This window comes from Aethalodelphis obliquidens, unplaced genomic scaffold, assembly GCF_003676395.1.
Source record: "Aethalodelphis obliquidens isolate GAN/ISIS:26980383/991018 unplaced genomic scaffold, ASM367639v1 scaffold16, whole genome shotgun sequence".
Lineage (NCBI taxonomy): Eukaryota > Metazoa > Chordata > Mammalia > Artiodactyla > Delphinidae > Aethalodelphis > Aethalodelphis obliquidens.
In genome coordinates, this window is record NW_020837960.1 from 3,740,244 (window position 1) to 3,764,494 (window position 24,251).

A 24,251-nucleotide genomic window follows, 5' to 3' on the forward strand; every position below is an offset into this window, starting at 1 on the left:
CAGGGAATTTCCTGCTTCTCAGTCACTGTTCAGTTCTCATTGTGTCGAAGAAGAGTTATCCTTTCATTAGACAAAGTATGAGTTTGCCTGTAATACTTTCAACTAAGGACAAATTAACAGGCAAGCTTGGTCAAACTTTCCAGCAACATGGAATCAAAGATGAAAGAAACTTATCAATTGATGTTTTACATGCAAACAACCAGGAAATTCCTGATTTCCCAGAATTGACAATCCTGGGAAAAAAAAAAAAATTTAAAGCAAACACACACTTTATTATGGTCCCAGCAGCAAAACAGAGGACTATCACAAAGTTAATCCTTCTTAAAAAGGGGTTTGAAGATATTGATAACATGTTTTTATAATAGATTTACAGCTTATTAATTTTTTATGAGAGCTGATTTTTCTCATTTAATAATTAAGTGCTTTGTTTAAAGAAGGCACTAGTTCTTCAAACAAACCATTTTGAAAGACACCTGAATAATTATCATTCCAATTCCAGTTGCTCCCTTGAGACAATTTTTTTATCAGATAAATTTAACTCTTGCCTCAAAATTATAAGCTATAACAAAACAAAGAGTCAACTAGAAGACAGACCTTAAATTGATTATACTAACCTAAGAATATGTTCTATAAGTGTGACATAAGGATTCTTGACATAGAAATGAAATATTACAAGAGGAATTCTAGTACTATTCTATAACAGAAAATAGTAAACCTCATCAGCAAAATCTAAGAATTGCTTAGGGGAAGGGAGAGGAAAGATGTTGAAAAAGTGCAACTGTTCTTTTCATTTCATTGAGGGCGTGATGTGAGAGGTGCAGAGAGGAGAAGAAGTGTGGAATTAGAGTGTCTTGGTGAGGGAAACTTGTTTTGCATGGTAATCATTTTAGAACTCTGAAGTTTTTTTTTTTTTTAACTTAAAAAACAAATACAACTCAGGTGGGACCTTAATGGACTGTCCATCTATTTCTGTACTAGGGACTGTACATTGATCAGTGACAACATTTCTCAGGGTTAAACTACTTTAGTTTTGTCCTTAACCATGATACCTATTCCATTAACAATATTCTTATTTCTTCTGGCAATTAAGTATTGCTACTGGTCTCTGTTGCCCCAGGATCTCAAAATCCACATTATAATGAGAGAGCTTTGTTCAGGGGTTGGGTCTTCTACTTGTATCCAAAGCCCACAGAGGACCATCCTTATAAAACCTCTCAAGTTCGTGGGTACACTTCTCACAGATACATGTTCAATGTCTTAGTGAAGGGACTATCCTACAGGCATTTTCAAGCTGATGGATAGGAGATGACTAAATAGGTTATGCAAAAGTAATCCACGACAACATTCCCATTCCTAAGTGTTTAGCATTCTTCTGGGCATCTAACCTTCATTTAATTGAGAACACCATTGATAATGTGTGCTGGTATTCAAGGTCAGCAGAAATTAGAACCATTCGTAGCTCCTCAAGATCATTTATTGAATCCAGAGACTCCGGTAAGTGTATACATAGTGAAACGTTTAGAACAATCTACAGTTGTATTTCTCTCTCCCTGGTTCTGCACTCATGGTATTCATCACTATGTATGAAATATTCATCACTATGTATATTTCCAAGGTCAAGGTAGATATAAATAAGGAAATGCTTACAAATCTATTTGACATAAAAGTCTTGTTCTGGGTTTGATAGTATAATTGGCCCCTGAGATCTAAAGGGAGTATAGTAGAGATAATGACATGTGATAAGCAACTTTCCCTTGCAAGATACCTACCTCAGGGAAAGTCATTACAGAGATTTAAAGAAGACAAAACAGCCTCAGAAGATATGAAAGGAGAGGAAGTCCAAAGGATTCGGGGATTTTTTTGAGTCATCCACTTTCTCTCACTTAGCCACATTCCAGTTTTATGCCCCACTTTTCCACAGTAAACCCTTTAATTTTCGCATAGTGACCTCATGAAATTCTGAATTCAACCACAGCAAATCAGCAATCCAGAGTTTCCTACCATAGATTTAATTTCCAGCTATATAATCCCTACAATTAAATGATGTAAAGATATTATTTTAAGGAAGTCTGGCCTTGCAGAAACCAAGATTTTTAAACTCTGAGCTTAATATGTCCTTTAAGTGCCTCAGCACTATTTGAAACATTTGGTCAACTAAGCGTTCTATATATATTGCTTGTATCTTTCTCAATGGTCTGTGCTAACAGTCATTCAGTCAGCCAAAACCTTGATTTCAATAATCAAAGTGAAAATGTCCCGGGTGGCCACTGTAGTCAAGGACTTCTAAGTTCCCACATTAGTACTGTTCAGTCTGTTTGGGCTGCTAAAACAAAACACGACAGGCTGAGTATCTTATAAAAAATATAAATTGATTGATCTCAGTTTTTGAGGTTGGAAGTCTTACTCTGGGGTGAAAACATGGTCAGGTGAGGGCCCTCTTCTGGGTTGCAGACCATCTTCACATGGCAGAAGAGTTTAGGGATCTCTCTAGGATCACTTTTATAAGGGCATTAATACCATTCATAAGGTCTCCACCCTCATGAACTAATCTCTCCCCAAAGCCCCTGCCTTTTAATAGCATCACATTGGGTATTAGGATTTCAACATATGAATTTTAGGGGGACACATTCAGAACATAGCAAGTATAAATTGTATCCTTATGCCTCCAATCCAAACCAGTTGCAAAACTCAATTCTACACTCTCATTTACTTCTGGGTTCTTTGCATCCTGTCTTGTTAGCAATTATTGTGTTGCACAGAACTGAGAGGTGTGAGCAAGAAAACACTTTCTAGCCAGTTTAAACAGGAAATAATCTTATTAAAGAATAAGGAGTAGTTAATACATCTCGGGAAATGCTAGAGAGCCAGAGAGCAAAGCTATATAACCAAGGAATATGTCAACCACTGAGTAGTCTTTCTACTTGAAAACTACATTGTCACCACACTAAGCATCTATGATTTGCAGGACTGTGTTACAGATTCACTTCTGCCCCCATTGACCAAATTGAGTATCACTGTTTTTAACATCAGTCTCCCTATAAGAAGTCATTACTGCCTTAGCTACTTCTGAATCTCATTCTCATGGAGATGATTCTGACTGGTAGACTGCAAGTCACCTATGTGGTTTCTAGATGCAAGGGAATATGAGAAAGAAACTCCTTAAGTATTATTAAGCCTGTTTACAAAAAATTACAGTAAGCATTATTGCAACTGGAAAAACTACTAAAACGATATTAAATATAAGGAGAAAAGCAGAGATGGGCATTATTGCTATTATATTTCAATGAAATTTTAATGGAGTCATTATGAAATTATCTGAATTTCATTTGATATAAGTCAGAATCCAATTTGATTTTTTTTTTTTTTTTTTTTTGCCATACGCGGGCCTCTCACTGTTGTGGTCCCTCCCACTGCGGAGCAGGCCCAGCGGCCATGGCTCACGGGCCCAGCCACTCCATGGCATGTGGGATCCTCCCAGACCAGGGCACAAACCCGTGTCCCCTGCATCGGCAGGTGGACTCCCAACAACTGCACCACCAGAGAAGGCCCAAATTTGATTTTGATAAAAATCAAATTCAAAAAGATAAGGGAATGAAAGACAGTAAACATTGGGGAAGAAGAGATACAACATTTTTGTTGTTTCAGTTGTGGATATCATGATCATATACCTAGAAAACTCAAAAGGCACCAGTAAAAAAATTGATACACTTAACAATAGATGATTTTGAAGTAGACATGGATACAAGACAAATTGTAAAATTGGTGTTTTATTTTAGTCCATTCTTAGTCACAAAAAATGTGAAATATATAAGGATGAGTTTAATAAGAAATATGAAGGATCTATATAATAATAAACAATCATATGTAGTGTTGAAAACAAAATCTTAACAAATGAAAAGAAATCCCTGTTTTGGGAGGTGATGTTTTAATATCATGGAAATATCAGTTATGACTAAGAAATGTTTAAGCTTGTGACAATTCCAGCAAATATATGAAAAAGGAAAATGGGAGATTGCTTTACTACACATCACAAAACACTATAGAGACATTCTAATAAAATTTATCTGATTATCAAACAGTAAAAAATATGTAGCTTAAAGAAATAGGGATTTACAAATATATCACAGAAAATGTGAGAATTTAATAAATAATAGAAACAGTATTTCAGTTGAATGGAAAATAAAGCATGATTTATTCAATAAATGATGATGACAATTGACTATCATTCTGGAAAAGAAAGTTTGGCATCTATCTCACATAATATACTAAATTCACTTGTAAATAGACTATAAATTGAAAACATAATAAATTTATAGAAATAATTGTAGAAGACTATATGAAATTAAAAGTTGGGAGAGAAATTCTCAACCAAGGTAGGTTTTAGGTACTTAACGTTTGCGTCGGCCCCCCTACCCCAAAATCCAAATGTTGAAGCTCTAACCCTCCAATGTTATGATACTTGGAGGTACGAGATTTGGGAGTAATTAGGTTTAGATTAAGCTGTAAAGGTGGGACCTCCATGATGGAATTAGTGTCTTTATATTGTAAGAAGAGAAAGAGACCAGAGCGCTTACTTTTTCCACCATGTGAAGAAGGTGGCCATCTGCAAACCATGAAGAGAGTCCACACCAGGTACTAAATCAGCTGGTACCTTGATCTTAGAACTCTTGGCTCCAGAACCATGAGAAATTTTAAGCCACTTATCATATTTTATTATAGAAGCCCAAGCATAGTAAGAAGGAAATTGGTACTGAGAAGTAGGGTGCTGAGGTAACAAATACCTAAAAGTATGGAAGTGGCTTTGGAAGTGAGTAGAGGCTAGAAGAGTTTTGAGTTGCATGAAAGAAAAAATCAAGATTGCCATGCAGTCTAGTGAGAACTCAGGATGAAAAGAAGAGAGCTGGGGGAAAAAACCTTCTTAGAGAAAAGTCTAAATAACATTAAAAAAAAATTATACAAATATGGATGGCAAAGACCATTCTGGTGAGATCTCAGATGAAAATGAGGAACTTGTTATTGGACAATGGAGAAAATGTAAAAAAGGTAATCTTTGTTATAAAGGTTGAAGAACTTGGCTAGATTGTGTTCCTGTTCTACTGCTTTATAGAACATAGAACTTGTAAGAGATGAAGTTGGATATTTAACTGAGGAGATTTCTAAGCAAAGTGTTGAAGGAGTGACTTTCTTTCTCATGGCTACTTTTAGTAAAATGTGAGAAGAGAAAGATAAATGAATGAAAACATTGTTAAATAAAAAGGAAGTGGGACTTAAAGATTTGGAAAATTCTCAGCCTATCCATATGGCAAAAAATGAGAGTGTTTGGAAAAGAACACCAAAAGTGTGGCTTAACAGTCATTTGATAAAGAGATTCATGTTGGTGTGAAACATGGACGTAGTCAGCCACACCAGCAGAAACATGGCCAGTGTTAATTGAAGAGGCTGGAAACTGGATGGAATGAAGGAAGGCTGTCAGACTTATTTGATCCTGTAGGACCAGTCCATAAAACTGTTTGGCTGTGAACATGCACTGGTTTTCAAGATGTGGGAAGAATGACCCAGGAAGGCAATTTGGGAATCATTAGAACTGCCTCCTTGGTTTCAAATGGGGAAGCAACCCCTCTGTTTCAACAGACCAGGCAGCAGTCAGCCCCAAGCCTTGAAGACAGGCTCACCCAGAGCATTCGGGGAGATGAAGCCACTCAAAAGAAGCTGGGGTACAACACACTTTTTATTCTCCCTACCCCCTCACATTCCATGTGGCAGAGCCACGCCTCATATTTGCAGGAATGTAACCACTGTCCAGCAGAGGTGGGACTACCACCTCAGTGAGTCAGGAAGGCAAAACATTGAATCAAGGAAGATTATTTTCAAGCCTCACAATCTACAGATATTTGCCTTGTTAGTTTTTGGACTTGCTTGGGGCCCATCACCCCTTTCTTCTGATGTCTGTGTTTTGAAATGGAAATGTGTATTCTGTTTCTGTCCACCATTATATTTTGGTAACACATAACTTGTCTGGTTTCACAGGTTCCCAACTAGAGAAGAATTTTGCCTCAAGATGAATTGCACCTCGAGTCTCACCTATATCTGATTTAAATAAAATTTAGATGAAACTTTGGACTGTAGACTTTAAATTGATCCTAGAATGTGTTAGATTTGGGGGCTGTTGTGATGGTATGAATATATTTTGCATGTGAAAAAGACATGCATTGTGGGGGACAAGGGGCAGAATGCTATGAACTGAACATATTTGTCTCCCTCAAATTTATATGTTGAATCCCTAACCCCAAATATAATGTTATTTGGAGGTGGGAACTTTGGGAGGTAATTAGGTTTAAATGAGGTTGTGAGCCTGGGGCCCCATGATGGGATTAGTGTCCTTATAAGAAGAAGAAGAGGCTAGAGCTCTCTCTCTGTCTCTGCCATGAAGACACAAAGAGGAGATGGCCATCTGCAAGCCAGGAAGAGGGCTTTCACCACTAACTAAATCTGCAGGCACTTTGATGTAGGAATTCCCAGGTACTCCAAGGAGAGACAATAGATGCTTAATTGATTTGGAAAAACTAATTAAAGGCAGAGACTAAGAGTAGTATTACTCAAAACTTGTATGATATTATGAGAAGATGATAAATCAAACATCCCAATACTATAATGGGAAAAATATGAAAACATTTTTCTCAGAAAAGCAAGTTCAGGTTGTCAAAAAACAGAAGAGAAAGTACAGAGAGGAGGGAGGGGAGAGAGGGAAGGAGGGAAATAGAAAAGTTCAAACTCATTAGTAGTAATGAGAATGCAAATTAAAGTAACAATGAAATGACAATACGTATCAGACTAAAAAAAAATATAAAAACTGATATCACTCAGAGAAGTGTTGGTTAAAAAGTACTAACTTTGATTCTTGAAAGAAATATGAATTATTGATATCTTTATGGAAAGCGATTTGGAAATATTTACCAGAATTACAAATGTGCTTTTCCTTTGACCCAACAATTCTATTCATGAAAATCTGTTCATAGAAATGAAGTTGTTTCACACAAGTGTGTTCCTTACCATTAGTATCTATTGTTATGGTGCTGCTCCCACCACATGAGTGGCTAAATACTTTGATATCACTTAGAATAAAAACATCAAATCTTAAGGATATACGTATAATAATGTTTACTGCAGCATGATTGGTAGTGTCAAAAAAAGAAAAGGAAATCATGTGAACCACCCCTCTGTAGAGGAGAGATTAAATGAATCAGGGTATATATAAATCATAACATCCTATATGGGTATTAACAGGAGTGAATTATAAATATAGATGTAGGGAAATCTATGAATATTTTCTCTGAGAAAAGCAAGATACTGAAATGTATAGATATTATGATGATTTTTAAAGGAAGCATTCACTAAATAAAACATTGAATATATGCATAGATGTGTTTAATTATATATGTGTGCATGTGAATATGTAGGTATGTGAGAGAGAGGGAGACAGAGAAACAGAGATGCGGGGAGAGAGTATTATATGATCATAGAGAAACAATTCAAATGAATATATAGACTGAATGGTAGCATGGATTATGGGGGTGGCAAGCAGAAGGGAAAGAAATCAGAAGACTGAACTAAAATTGTTGGTGTGATAATAATTTATGTAATATTATAAATATGTACCTGCACAGGTAATTTTTAAAAATAGATTTAGCCAACTTTTAGAGAGAAACTAATTCCAAGATACTCAAAAGTAAGTAGATGATGATGAACTACAGATAGCAGATAAAAACTATTTTTAGGAAAAACTTTGACAAAGGCAGAAGATAAGGAGTGGAGACTTAAAAGAGTATTAGTTTCAAAAAAAGTTATTTATTCTGAAAAGGGAGATTTGAGCTTATTTTCATTTAGAAAGAAATAAAATTATTTAGCTGAAAGGATAAGGGTAATGGTACAAAATATAGAACAATATTTACACACACATATACACAGAGGAGAGAACGGCTTTTGGGACAATTTAGTAAGTAAAAAGGGAATGATTCCTTTCTGTTAGATGAAAGCAAAATAATAGAGGAAGAGTGATGATAAGGAAATATTCTGGGTGAAGAGGATACAGTAGGGAAGGGAAAGTTGCTGTTCTACTGCATGATTTTTCTGCTGTTTCCTTCAAAGCACAGCCTCGGAAGTGAATGTTTTGTTTTTTTTTTTTTTTTCATTGTCCAGGGACGAAGATATTAGTGAGATAGAGACATTAGAAATATTGATGAGCAACTATGATTCTTTGAGTTTGATATCAGCCTTTGCCCACCTACTTGCCTGATCCTGCGTGAGATCATTGAGAAAGTGATATGCTATGATAAGTACTCCTCATCATTTAACTAGTTACAATGCTGGTGATTAAAACAAAGTCAGCCATCGTTCAAACTTATTGTAATTTCTGGATGTCCATTCCACATATAGATTTGTGATACAGTAAAAAAACTTCCAGTGTGCAATATATATTGAAATTCTACCAGGGAATTGAAGTCTAGATGTATATTTAAAAGCGGTAAAATGTTGCAATAATTAATTATGATTTCAAACACTGATAGTTCTATTTCCAAAAATATTATTAATAAACTTAAAAGGAATTGAAAATATGAAAATAGGCTGATAACCTACATAAATATTAGGAACGAGCACATTAGCTCAATAACTTTCGGAAGGACATGGGATTCTTTTTGAAGCTAGTATACTAATTGGATAATATAATTTTTCTATATAGAAATTGCTGTGTATCACAAACATTAAAGAAAATAACCTTTCCTTAAATCAGATACTATGAAAGAGAAAGGACATTTTACTGCTTTGGTGATAATATTACCATGAGCGGTGTCCTGCCTCTGCTGAGTAAACCAGAAATAGAATGTTTCACAACTGACCTCCGGTGAAGGAAAGCATATGTTTGACATTGTAAACATTCAGTGTAGGAAAGACAGAGTCAATCTAGCAGCTAATAAATCTGAGAAATTATTGTTTCTCCATTATATCAATGTTTTTTAAAAAAGTAATCAACTACTACAATGTTAATAATTGTTATATTTTGTTTAACATCAAATTTATTCTTCAGTCTCTGTATAATGATGATACTGTATGATGATGATATTTGTCTTCTGCCCGGGGTTCATATGAATATTAATTTTGACACTCATCCATTCAGCATTAAACAAAATTTGCATCTTTATGTACATTTATTCTTTAACTAAACATTGACAATTAAATTAGGTGAACTAGCAATGGGTACAAATAGTTATGCACATTTTCTTTCTTGAAACTCCTTCCATTTCTGGGAGGAAGGATTAAGGTTAAGGGAGAGAAGTGAGAAGTCAATGAATGTGGATGGGCTCTTGTGAAGGCAAAAAGTTTGGAAGAGCTACTCCAGGGAAGGCAGAACATGTCAACAAATATTGATAAAAGGATGTTTACCAATCGAAACCAAACAAACACACCTAACCATGCCTGGCTGTTATTTTTATGGATGCATTGGTCATGAGCTTGCAATCAGCAAAAAGTTAAAATTATTTCATTTATTTATTTGAATATCTGCTTGTTTGATTTTCTAAATTTACATAAGCATGTAGAAAAGAAAGGTATAAAATGTCACTATAGCTTTTTAATCAAATAATCTTGGAAGATGATAGGTAATGCAGAGGAAAGTAGATGTTAAAGCAGGAGGAATATAAGAACAGAATTAATTAATTAAAAAAAGAGAAAATAAAATGCTGCTTGCACACAGAAAACCCCAGAGAAAAAATAGATCCACATTTATGGCCAAGTGTGTAGAAAGTGGGTAAGGAACAGTTGCCATAAGGATTTTCACTAGGGAAATTGCATGGCTGTCCATGTTTTCTATATTTGTTAAACCCCAAAGGTCACATTTGTTCATCCATTGAACATATTTTGTTTATTCTCATCTTTATTCTAGGTGCCCAGTGTGAGTGTGCATTGTGTCATTTTACTAGAAAATGTGGCATTTGTCACAATTTGACTTCTATGATTGTTTTTTATTCCAACATAGATAAAAGATAATTGTGATGATCACAAATCACTTAAATGAGGACGTTTCTCTGTGTATTAAATTTCATAATGAAAATTCTTACTTATTTGTGTATAACATTTATTTTAATTATATATTTCTAGGTGTCCTAGTGTTATATTTAGAATTAAAAGTGAATATGCTCTTATTGCCTTCCAATCAATGAACAGTGCTAAGCTCAACACCTCCATCTTGTATTTCATATTCTTGATATTTTTCAACTGCATTAAAAATTTGAAATGTTGGATAAACTTCATTATTCTAGTGAGATATCTGATAATCACTTATATGTTGTGGGCATGCAGTAAAAAGCAGGCAATAGTTTGTTTGGACAGCAGAGTCTCAAAATTATTTCTTAATAGCAAACCAGCAAGAAGATTTCAAAGAATTGCACTGAGTATAAATAAATGAATAACTATATTAATGGTAGTGAAATATTATACTGTATTTCACAAAAAAAGATTTCAATTTATTTCATCATTTGATCGCTTCTGTTAATTATTCTTTTTTTTTTATTCAACAAACCTATGCGCTACTTCCTATAGGCTCAAGGACAAATACGACACTCAAATAAGGAAATAATAATAATAACAATAGTTGTAATCACTATGCTAGTGGTCTATAGAAGATCCAATAATAACCTCACAAGAGAGCTGGGACCCCAGGAAGGATTGTGAAAGGACATGACAGACTTGGCAAATATGAATAAATAAATGAATTAATAGAATATTTAAATCATGAGTATCAGATAAACTGATTCATATAACCATATTCACTATGTTTTCCCTAGATAAACTATATTAAATTGCAAACACTATTTTGCTCCCAGTTTGCTTGAAATCATCCCTTGAGCAGTTTGCTTGAATCTTGGGTGAATTAAGGATAATAATTCATCTGGACCAGAACTTCAACCTAACCCCTCTCTATTCTTTTTAAAGAGAAACATTCTATTTTCTCATGCTGGAGACTATTTGATTAAACTGAAAACCCTTACTTTTGAAAAAAAAAAAAGTTGCAGTTCTACATATTTAATCGAATAATCACAGTTAAATAAACTATTTTTTCTCTCATGAAAGCTAGTAAAGTTCCACTGCATTTAAAGAACTTGAGGAGAAGAGAAAGATAAATATTTCATGAAAAGCATAGATATCAACATGAAGAAATTATATAAAATTTCTTAATTTACTAGTGTTTAGAATTTTAATATTTCTATTATAGAACGAACATTAGCCTGTAATGCATTGACATTTTGCTTTAATTTTCTCAAATCATCTTGGTTTTATTAGGAACTAACATGCTGCCCAATAATCTTTATGGACTATTAGGGATCATAGCTTTTAGCACAGCTTTCAGTATAAAAATAATTTTGCCATCAACTCTAATTAAGATGTCCTGTGTTGGGTAAGATGAAAGAAATTGTTTTGTTAAAAGAAAAATATTTCATTCTAAAGTTTCCTTTTCCCTCCCATTAGCAGAAAGATACATGTATGATTAGATTTTTTGCTTATAATGAAAATAGATATAATGTAGAAAAATAAAATTATTCATTAAAAATAATTGGAAACAAAAGAGAAGAGAATGTGCAGTTCTTCTCATGCAACAATGTCTAGATCAATTGTTTAGAATCTAATTTAATTATCTTATAAAATGAGTCTAGTGCAATAGCAAGTTTTAATCTAATGCTGAGCAAGGCCTTTAGAGCTGCTGTTACACAATTATTTTGACTTTTATTTCCCAGTGATGGGAAGTACCTCTGACTCTCATACAATCCCCTGTTACTGGATCATTTTATCTCTTCATGTACAACTCTACTTCATTCATTTTCCATTACATTCATCATAGTCTTAGCTAATATGACAATATTATGGAGCATATGGGGTTTGGATAAAAGAAATAAATATACATTGTATAATTTTAGCTGATATTATAAAAGGGAATCTGTGAGCTTTTCTATGGCTACACTAATATTTACAAGTTAGCAACAGCATGCAGTTTCATTGGATTATTACCAAAGTTCTACACTGGTTGCCCACGAACTGTTTGACCATAATCTTTCTCATTTCAGAGGAATGGTCAATTTTTGCAAAATTTCTAGTTGATCCCACTGAAATGTTAGGGACACAGTAGCAAAATACCCTTAATTAGTTCTAACATCTTGCTTCTTAATATTTTTGGTGAGTGGCACAATATCTCTTGTTTCATACAATGGTATTCAGTCTAATTTCCAGTCCTTCCAAACACTTCAATCCACATATCTACCCTATTCTTACCCTAGGTCCTTTTTTCCAAAAACTTGTTTTCTTTATGAGTACTTTCCCTCAACTTCCCAGGCTTAATTGGGCACAGGTTACCTTTTACCTGCTATCTTGGCTTCTTTCTCATTGGAATGTTGCTACACTTCTTCATTCACTCATACCCACCCTCATTTTTTTCTTTCTCTTTTCTGTAATTCATCTGTTTGGATAAGCTTGCCTCTATCCTGCTTCCTTCCTTGCCTTAATATGGGATAATATTAGGCTATCTATAATCAGATAAACACTGGACTCTTTGCTTTAATAATATTTGCTTAACAGCTTTGGACATATTGACAGGGAGAAGATAATAGATCTTGAAGTTCAAAGCATTTGAGTGAATAATATAAAAATGACTCCTATTACTTTGAGCCTGACTCATCAAACCACTGAAGAGTGCATTAGAGAATTAAAATTAATGAGCATTCTCTTGTTTCCCTAGGAAGACACCTGAAAAGTCCCCAACTATTATGTATTACAAGTCAAATCTTCAAAGCTAAACTACTGGCTGCTTAGAAGGAGGCTGAATGTTTAATAATGAGGTTAAGGATAAGTTAAATAACTTTTGTGGTGGTTGACATCTGTGGGTCACTACTTTAAGTTGAACATCCACACAACAGTTGGTAAAGTTTCATTCCCTTGAGGGTAACTCAGAAGTGACTGTAAGAAAGTCTCATACATCATTTATAGCAGGTCTGAAGCCTCAGGAGGTTCTATTGGTCCACTTTCTTGTCCCAGCTATTAAATCCAGGTGAGTCAGTAACCCCACTGACACCGTGACCTGACCCTACCCTCTCACCAGCTCCCTTGTCATCCAGTCTATACACAGCTAGAAAAAATTAGAGGAAACATTGACCATAGTGACCTGGCAGGATTGCTGTAGGGCAAAGGCCATACTAAAATACCCATGCAGCTGCAAGATATGAATAAATTACAAAGAGTTCAGAGAACATACACAAAAATGATAAAGCACTTTAAAAACAGAATTATGTAGAAAGACTAAAGGGATTTAAATTATTTAGCCTTGGGAGTAAAGGCTGAGGATTAATAGAATAATGATCTTCAAATAGTGAAGCAACTGCCCTTCATTTAGTTCCATTGCAATCAAGAGTACATCATTTTAACATCAGGGATAATTTAGAAAAGGGATAATTTAGAAAATTGGGTTCTACAATCTCCTCTCTTGGAAAGGAGCACATGACTACTGCAGACACTTTAAATGTGATCTTTTGTAGTGCCTGGCAAATTATTTCCACCACTCTTTCCCAGTACATACTCCAGAAGTTAAAACAGATTAAATCTGATTATCCAAAACTTATGTGTATGATTACACTGGGAATCACAGACTCCCCAAACACTAGCCTTATGACATGTGGTTACAAAGTGCCAGGGTACATCAACTTATAAGTCTTGAAGTTAATCATGCAGTTAGAAAAATGGAGCAAGCTTGGAAGCAATAAGTAGATGACTATTTTTAACCAGTTGTTAAATAGATCTTTAAATATTTTAAAAATACAAAATGAATTAGAAGATGATCACCACAATTACTATTTCTAGTTACAAAAAAACATGTTTGGGATCTAAGTTATTTAAGTGTGTAGAACACTAATGAAGCAAACATCTGAAGTGCAGGTGAGACCTACAATCTGCTCTCATTTGGGGGAACATATGCTTTTGGGTGGACTAGCGTTTTCAAGGTTAATGGCTCCTTGTTATTGCTCTGTTTCAGCTTTGCTTTTCACTCCTAACTTGTAGGACAGCTTAAATGGTTGACTTGTTTAAAGTGCTTAATTACTCATGTGGTGTCTATTACCAATACAAACTGTCTACAGGATACACAGACAGCTATTGTGTCCCAGATGATGTTACAAGACTAAATGGAACCTGATTACTGTATGTTGCTTTTCAATGCTGTTAATTTGCATGTTTGAATAAGTCTGTTGGGACTCCATTTTACAGCTATTGCTCTTATGCATACTGCTTGGGATCACTTTGGGAAACTGTCTGTGACTGGCTTTTTCTATTCATCTGAATAGAGAGTTTGGGGCTGCTGACCTCATGGCCATTATGCATGGTACCTATGGGTTTTGTGGCCCATTATTTATTGGATTGCTGCACTTGCTTTTTCTTTTTCTTTCTTTTTTCCTCTTAATGCTCAGTTTCTGCTTATGATTGAACATTCTTCTTAAATGTGAAAGCCACCATTAGTATATGATTGTTAATTGAGAAGTGCAGAAGGGTTCTAACAACAACAACAAAAAAAATTAAAATATTTATCTGGTGTGTTTATAGGTTTCTAACATTTCATCAATCTTAATAAAAATCAATGTTTTTTTCTTAAAAACTAGGTAAGCAAATGTTTTTTTGTTGCTTCAACCCAATGACTATTCAATCCATTCAGACTCTATGAGAAGTTGACAAGTTAGCCTCTGAAAAAAATATATTTGAAACTTTGTGTTTCCATTACTCTTGCCAGTTAATTAAATTAAAATAATTATTTGCCAATATACAAACCTATTTTAAATGTAAAAATTAGTCAATGCATTTAAAGTAACATGATGAGCATTAAAATTGAGTTTAAGAGGATGAGTTGCCTTGAGTCAAAGAACCTCTCTAGGACCTCTCAGGTCAAACTTCTTTGCTTGTCTTGTGGGCTCCATAAGGATTAGAAGACATGACCGAAAGGATTGTTTTGTACTTTCACCATTATGTGTATTTGGACAGGTAGCAATAACAAATATTAATAACGAGCTATAGTATATATAGCAAAAAGACAAAACCTAGATCATCTGATTTAGACAACAATTATTTGCCCTGAAAATATTTATATTAGAAGAGAAGAAATAAGTATAGAAGATAGAGCACTGGCCTAATGAGATGGAGTTTTAGGGTAGTAATCATACAAATACACACACATTCACAATAATCTCATACTTTGGCTAATTATACTCCCAGGCAATGGTTTCTAATTATAGTCATATATAGGTATTTATTAAAATAGGAGTTTCTAGGCTCCACCTCTGGAAATAATTGATTCATTTATCCTTGGATAAGGCATATGTATCTATATTTCTTCAAAACTGTTTAAATGATTTTGATGATCAACCAAGAGTTTACATATCTCTAATCTAGAGAGCAAGTTTCAGTATAGTTACATAAAAGAGTTGGAGTATTCCACAGCCTCTGCATTTCATAGATAAACCACATAGAATTAGAAGGAGAAATGGAAAAATAACAACAAAAGCAACAGAAATGCAGTTACTACATTCCTATTGAAGCAGTGTGAGCTGTTTAAGAACACTTCAAATATCAGGAAGCAATGGACCAAGGTAAGCCAGCCTGGGCTGCAGAGCCAGATACCCATGGAAGAGACCAGAAGCCATAGCACAAATGAGAGGATTTGAGGCAATATCCATCACTACCCTTGTCCATAGACGTGGCCTTCTATGATGATTATATTGACTTCTCACTTTCATTCACTGGGTTGATCAAATAGATTCAAACATTCTGTAAACATCGGCATCCATTCTACTTAACACTATATTTGCATATGTACAACAATGTAGAAACTATATACTAGCATCTAGGCATGTATTTGAAGAAATACCTTTTTAAAAAATGAATACAAAATTTTCTTGAAATTATCTTCCTAATTTTTTCAAAATACTGCTCTTAAAAGTTAATCAAAGAATAGTTTTTTATATTAAAATTTATATAATCCATTAAAAACTAAGAATAGAGTATTTAGGAACCCAAATAAAATTAATGTGTTTTTTCACTCTCTCATTTATTAAAAAATGCAAAAATAAGTGAAAAGTGAATAGTAACACATTGCAAAAATATTTTGTAGTAATGTATAGTGATAATATTCAAAATATATTTTCTCAAACTGGAATATTGTATTTTTTTAAATGATAAATTTTGTTTTGGGGGGCAGTTTTAGATTTAAATAAAAATTTAACAGTAAGGACAGAGAGTTCTCATATACTTCCTCTTGCCCTGTATACAATCAACCCTATTATTAATGCTTGTCCCCATTATTAATTATTAGTGTAGTTTACTTGTTACAATTGATGAACTAATATTGAGTCATTATTATTAACTGAATATCATAGTTTACATGAGTATTTACTTTTGTGTGGTACATTCTATAGGTTTTGAGAAATGTATAATAGTGCTTTTTTTTTTACCTTTAATGTTTCAGTGTATCTCATAAAAGAGGAAATCGAAACCAGAAAATAAAAAGAGGTAAAATCAGGGAGTACTCTCGGGGTGAAATTTTTTGAATTATTGGAGAAATGCTTACCTCATCGTATGTGCTGAAAAATCAAACTATCCATCACATTGCTCAACTTCTTTAAAATATAAAAATATCACTTTTTTTCTGATTTCTTATGGTGTTCCATTGAAGTGCCTATCACAACACCTGTACTTTATTGACCAAAGTGAGTCAAGAAAGTTGCTTTTTCAAATAAAAGTACATTCTTTAAAAAAAGTTATAGCAGGAAAAAGATCATTGTACAAATAATCTTAGAAATTATTGTACATCTTAAACTTATCTATTTCCAAACATTAAAATTATCAATATATTTTCTTCAAGATTTGTCATGGCAGTGCATTAAAATATATTTAATTCTCTAGTCTTCAGCATACTTTAAAAAGAATTATCCAAAGATCAACACTTACTTTTCAAGCAAATTAACTTCTAGGAACAGCAAACTATATCAAGAGTTATACTGACTATTTGTATTGTTTCCACATTATGCTATTTTTATGAGGTCATCACACACATTCTAATTTTAGGTGTAAAATATGTATCTGATTACTTACCTGGTATACCTTGCTGAAAATCTTTTAAATTAATAGTACAATCCAGTGATTTAGCATTTCATGGGCCTTGTTAGTTTTCTGTTGAGTTTTCTTGAACAAATCAGTTTTCCCTGAATTTCTAAAGAAAAATAACAATTTAATGAAAATGTTTTTCTGAATTCCCTACTACATTTGTTTTTAAATTTTAGCACTCTTCCTATTTGTCTTTCACACTAGTACCATGACTCTAGTCATAAGAGTCAGAATAAAATCTGAATCAAATTTTCAGATGTTGAATGATGCACGGCTTTACAAGGAAAGCAGAACTGACACATAAAGTTAGCCTTGCTTGTTATGTGTGGGTTTTCAGAATTTCACCATTAGCATTCTTGGTCTACATTCAGAGGAGTGACAGTAGGAAGTAAATAGAAGACATTGCATTGTGGGTGAAGAGACATAACTACTATCTGACAGTCCTAATCACTTCTAAACTTCATGCAAGTCACATTTTCTTTTTACATAAAACTACAAGCCTATATGTAATCAACATTATAGTGCTAATAACCGATATGTACCATTGCTTGAATCTTCTGCTTTGACAAATACCCCTTACATTTTTAATGCCTTTGTACTTATAATTTTACTTAAGAAAGGACAAAAAAACCTGCAGCTCTACTTTAGAAGCTTTTTCAACACAGCATAATCACTTAGATATAAACTTCATTGATTTCTAGCTTGCTGCACAAAATTAGCTTTCTCTTCATTAAAAAAAAATATTTTAGATCATTCTGAACTGTTTGTAGAAATATTAACACATGCTCACAAAAAATGCAGTCATGGATATTACCAAGATTATTGATTCTGTGTGTAGTTTTCATCTGGGTGATGGAATTACCATTGACTGGGTACAATTTTAACAGATGACATCATATTCTTCTTCTATACATAACTTTTCTAGTGAACAAGGAAATACAAAAATGTTTAATATAGATTATTCACTATTTAGTATATTTTTGTGCTCAGTGTGAAGCAAAGCGAATTATAGAGTAGCTGACATTTGTCAATAACATATTTCCTCAGAGAGAAGCACTGAAAATGTGACAAATAGGGGTGTTGAGTAATCTTAGTTTAAATGTTGAAACCAGTTCTTTTAGCCCCTGAAGTATATGTTGAAAGAAACAAGAACTTTCTGGACACAACTGGGTATATTTAAAACAATGTCGGAATAATCTAAAGGTTGTTGCTTCTTTTCAATAAATGGAGATGAAGTCTAAAGGTACTAACATGAGGTGTTTGAAGTAACATATATTTACACTACTGGGAAAGCGGCATTGTCTCTCACACTCACTCTTCCTGTTTTTGATTATCTTTTTGACAAATCTCTTGCGGTACTCATTCCAGGAACAAAGGAGTTTACAGCAAAGCAATTAAAGAGTATGTAAGATATAGTTCACCCTAGTGCAACTCTTCCCTGTAAAGGAATCAACAGAAAATGTAATATAGAGCCACAGATGGTGGGCTGGGGTGGGTTGGTGGGTAACTCTGTGTGAACCATCATTTGACCTGTCTGCAGAAAAGAAAGTTTATCACAAAGAGCATCAGAATTGCTGGATGATACTGATAATTTAAAACAATAAAGTTGGAAATGAATGCATTGGACGGATAAGGGTAAGTCAGATATATTGATAATGCAAATAAATAGATGACAACACATGTAAAATGGCTGGTTACCTAAAATGTACATAATATTGCTTTTTATATTATAAAAATAGTCCTGTTTTTGTGCATATCCAAATGCTTTTAATACCATCTTTACCCTTTCCCTAATTAGAATTCCTTGATTTCAATAACATTTGTTTTATCTTTTTTTTCCTGAATTTCATTCAGATGAGTTTTCTTGCATTCCTGAAGTGAGTGAACAGGGAAAAAATGTATAACCTACATGAATGTTTGCAGATGGAATATTTGTGAGAAGCTATGACATGGCTTTACAATAAAATCTAAGTTTCTCTTCTATGATTGACACTTCATGTGTGTGTTCTGTCTTCAAGTTTCTTGCCCTAAGGGATTACCCATGGTCTCAGAAGCAACTAAAACCCTGAAAAAAATACTCATCTTTTTAGAAAAAAATATTTACATGTTTGATAGACTATACTAACTTTTAAAATAATTATGTTAGAAAGTACATGTGGTAGGTATCTGATCTACATTCTACCTCAAATATAAAATACTATTTACATGTCTCTCCTCTCTCTCCCTCTCTTTCTTTCTCTCTCTCTCCATATATATATATATATACACACACACACACACACACACACACACACATCACACATACATATTAGTTTTGTGAACAAGAATATTAAGTTGCTGAGATAAAGAAATGCCACTAGAAATATGAAATGTATAAAATTAAAAATGATTAAAATTAGTTTTATAGGTGTATATAAATAAAATATTTTTTACCAAAATATTTATACTGAAAAATGTCTTTATAGTATATGTGCATATAAGGTTCTCAAGTAAAATAAGCTCAGATTAAGCTGTATCCTGTATGATTTCAAAGCAATTGTTTGAAAAGTTAATAGTGTCACTCAATTGGTTGTTTGGTTTAGCTGATAAAAAAAAGTAGATTGACATTTTTGTTTGTTTAATTGACTGAATTAGTTTATTGTTTACATCATATTGATGAAATGATGAATCATATTGATGCCATTAATCATATTGATGTCAACCATGAAAGAGTGGATTCTCTGTTCACTGTGCCTCTGGGGAATGGAGTGACCATCAACTCACTAGATCAATTTCATGTCAAATGAATATGACAAGACTGCTGAGTGTATTAGATGGCTTATAGCATCCCTAATCATTCTAGTTTTATAGATAATGTTAGAAGGAAAAATAATGGTGGGAAAAGATGGTAGGGCCAATTCTCATGTTAAAACACTAAAAACAATTGTCACGTTGATTAGTTTATCTCACACATGCAATTGGTTGTGTAAAGTAGAAACAGTAACAGAAATGTGTAATATTGAATACTTTTTACATGTACACATGTAAACTGGAAGTAAACAGAAGTAAACTGGATAGAATGGGATTTAAATGGGAAATACTATATAATGCTAAATTCAGCAATAATGACCATGTGAACTTCAGCCTTAGTTTCTCTATCTGCGTAAGGAAAATTATAACAGAGCAAGAAACTTGCCTCCCAGGGCTATTTTGATGATCTAATGAATTAAAATCTATGAAATCACTTTATTAATTATAAAGCAGAGTATAAATATGATGATGATGATTATGCCTGGTTCAATTGATACAGCTATAGATCCACATGGCCTTATTAAAGAGAATGAGTGCTTAATATTCTTAGAGATTTTTTAAGCCCTAGAAAACTGCTGATATGGATAAAGTGATAAAAGCTTGACAACCTGTGTTAGAAAATAGTTGTATGTTTGAAACAATAGTTAAACTGCCTAACAATGAAAGTGCCATAGTCTATTAGGTAAATTAGCCTAATAAAGGATCCACATATTACATAATTAATGGGATTATGCTGAGAAGGTAGAGCACTAATAAATATTACATATTTATCTATTGTTGCTCTATATTTAGAGATGAAGAAATGAAAATGTTCATTTGTAAAAAAAAAATGCTACCTTCTTTTAATGTAGGAGTATATTTGAATTTATTGTTAGAAATGTGTACTCATATTTATTTCTTCTAGTCTTTGTGTTTTGCTAAATTTTATTTGACTTCTCATTGATTATCTATTCAGATAAATGCCAGTTATATTTCACCTCTTCCCAAATGAAAGGCACATTTTTGATATCAGAGCATAGTGTCTTTTGTTTGTATTATTTACAGTACAACCATGTCTCTAGTTATTTTATGTCATAGAGTGCAACTATTCATTGGAAACTGTAAGTAGTATTCTACAATACGAATGTCACTTAAGATCCTATACAAAAACAGGAGAATGGGATAAAAGAAAGGGCTCGAGTAAACGAGAGGAACCTGGAGGATGACATAGTGGTCAAGGTTATATCTTCTGAAAGCCATAGTCATACTCTCATTGAATTTATACACTACAGTGGGAGATACACACAAAAGTTTATTTTTCACTTGAATAAAAAACTTTAAGTATGTAGTAATGTAACATGTGATCAGTTAGTAAAATATGAAAATCATATGTATTATTTTAGTGATAAGAAAAAGTGGGCCTCCTCTTAGGTTGAACATAGGAATTTAAATTTCAGTAACAGTAAAAAATAAATTAATTAATTAATTAATTAATTAAATTTCAGTAACACTAAAGATTTCAGGAGGGAAATTTGTCACTGTGTACCAGAAGACTTTAAAAAGTGCCTTCCTTTTACTTGGTTGTGTACTTTAGGAATTTATCCTAAGGAAATTATAAAGGAAACATACAAATTATGTAGATACAGATGTAGATATAGATATATCAGGATGTTCTTTGAAGCTTTATATATGAGCTAAATTTTGGGAACAACAAAAATGTCCAAAAATAGGGGACCAGTTCAATACAATAAATTGTTATATCTATAAATGGAATGTAGCCATAAAACATTTAAAACTTGACTTTGTGTATATGTGGTAGGAGTGTGAGGCAGTATGGGGTTTGGAGAGAGAGAGGAACAAATATTTCTTGTATTTTTCAAGAGAATAAAGCAGATTGAAAGCATATATTGTAATCCATTTTCAGTTTATAAATTATCATTATGATCTGGGTTTATGGGATACATTAAGCTTTTTAAAGAATGACTCCTGCTAATTTATTATAGTAACACATTTATTAATTATTGAAAATGTCATGTTTAAAACTCAGCTATAATTCTGTCATTCCATGATAACCAGTTTTAACATTTAGGTGTTTAATTTTGCAGGTATTTACTAGGCATGAAAATATGTGAGTAATATCCTATTTCCTTACATTTTTGAAGTTGATACACTAAAGTCAGTCTGTTTTGGGCTTCCCTAATGGCTCAGTGGTTGAGAATCTGCCTGCTAATGCAGGGGACACGGGTTCAAGCCCTGGTCTGGGAAGATCCCACGTGCTGCAGAGCAACTAAGCCCATGTGCCACAAATACTAAACCTGCGTGCCACAACTACTGAGGCTGCGTGCCACAACTACTGAAGCCCACGTGCCTAGAGCCTGTGATCTGCAACAAGAGAAGCCATCTCAATGAGAAGCCCGTGTACTACAACAAAGAGGAACCCCCGCTCGCCACAACTAGAGAAAGCCTGTGTGCAGCAAAGAAGACCCAAGGTAGCCAAAAATAAATAAATAAAATAAATACTTTTTTAAAAAGTCAGTCTGTTTTCAAATACCAACATAATTCAATGTGAATATCAGGCTTTAAATACAAACAGAAATGCAAATGTCAGGAACCCTGTACTTTAAAAGCAGGTGGCATTTATTGCCTCCTGTTTTTAAAACATCTTTCTATCCTCCCTAACAACAAGGTGGGTGGGACGGCAAACTGCTATATATTTAACACTATGCTTTAACTTTAAAGAGCTTATAATATGTATTTTTTTGATGACTAATCCCCAAGGTGATTCACTCTCAACTGCATAGAAACACTCAGCCTTATTTTTAAGGGAAAAGAAGCTGCTAGTTTAATCAAGATTGTATTGTTGACAGGGAATCAAAAGCCAAAAACAGATCTTTGTTTTCTTTTCAAAAGAAGGCATTGGCAGGATGACAATTTAAAAAGTATGCAGCTGTAGGTGTAGTGACACCACCTTTGAAGCCATGTCTTCATAGAGCAATAGACTTAGCTAGTTTCAGTAAAACCACTTAGATAAAGTAAGCAGCTATATTCTATATGCAGATAAAGAAATATCTATATTATTATTTGTAGGCTTATATGAATATATGTTATACATTATATAATTTACATAATTAGCTATAGTCAGACCTTTGAACAAGTTTTCTTAACTATAGTACTATTGACATTTTGGACCAGCTACTCTGTTGTTGGGAGTACAGACCTGCCCTGTACATCGTAAAATATTGAGCAGCATTTTTGACCTCTACCTGCATCACCCCAGTTGTGATAATCAAAAATGTCTCCAAATACTGACAAGTGTTCCTTTAGTGGGACAAAAATCACCACTGGTTGAAAACCACTGCCTTAGAATATATCATGGAATTCTGTTTTTATCCTTCGACTGGGGCTATAAGAAGAAGGAACAGAGGCTTTTTTTATATTTAAGGAAGAGATGTCATCTCCATATTCCTTATGAAGATGATGCGGTACTAGACCACAGACCTACCTATCTTGCCCCCAGAAATCTTTGTCAGGTCACAAGGACAAAGGTTCTATGTTGATGTTTAGTCTAACCTCCAAGCTTTTACCCAAATATTTCTTGGCTGGGACCTTTCCTCTTTGCCTAGATGATCCTTGGGGGGACGTGGTTTCTGGATGTGACCTGGATATATAGTATCCTTAGAGCTGATAATAACATGGCTCAAATTAACAGGACTACTAATAACATAATTTTATTAACTGTCTACATAATTTTTAAGTACTTCATTTGCTTCTTTATGAAAAATATATCTTGTTTATTTTCAGTTTTCATTTAACCTTTTTTGTCTACCTTTTCTCAAAATATCAACTTCAGTTTTACCTGCATGTCACATTGTTCACACTTTTGACAGCATCATGAAAATTACCTCTTAGCCAGCTACTGAAGATAAATTGAAAATGCACTTTTTGGAAATAAAATATCCTATAATCTATCCCATGCACCAAGTAATTACTCTTTATACATTAGTTGTTTTGTGTAGTAAAGTTTATTTTCATCACTCATTCACTTGATAAATATTTTTGTGGATGGCTATTACTGAACACTACCTTCTCTGTGCTCAAGAATCCTTAATGAAGAGAGAGAAGTAAGTAAGAAAATAATGTTACAGCGAGAGTAGGTATAAATAACCATAGGATGTTATATTAGAGCACTTGAGAGGGACAGTTCATCCAGTATCAAGGGTTTCTCAAACAAATGAACCCTTCCTGTCCCAATAACTCTATATTCAAATTTGAATCCTTAAACATAAAAATAGCAAATTAAA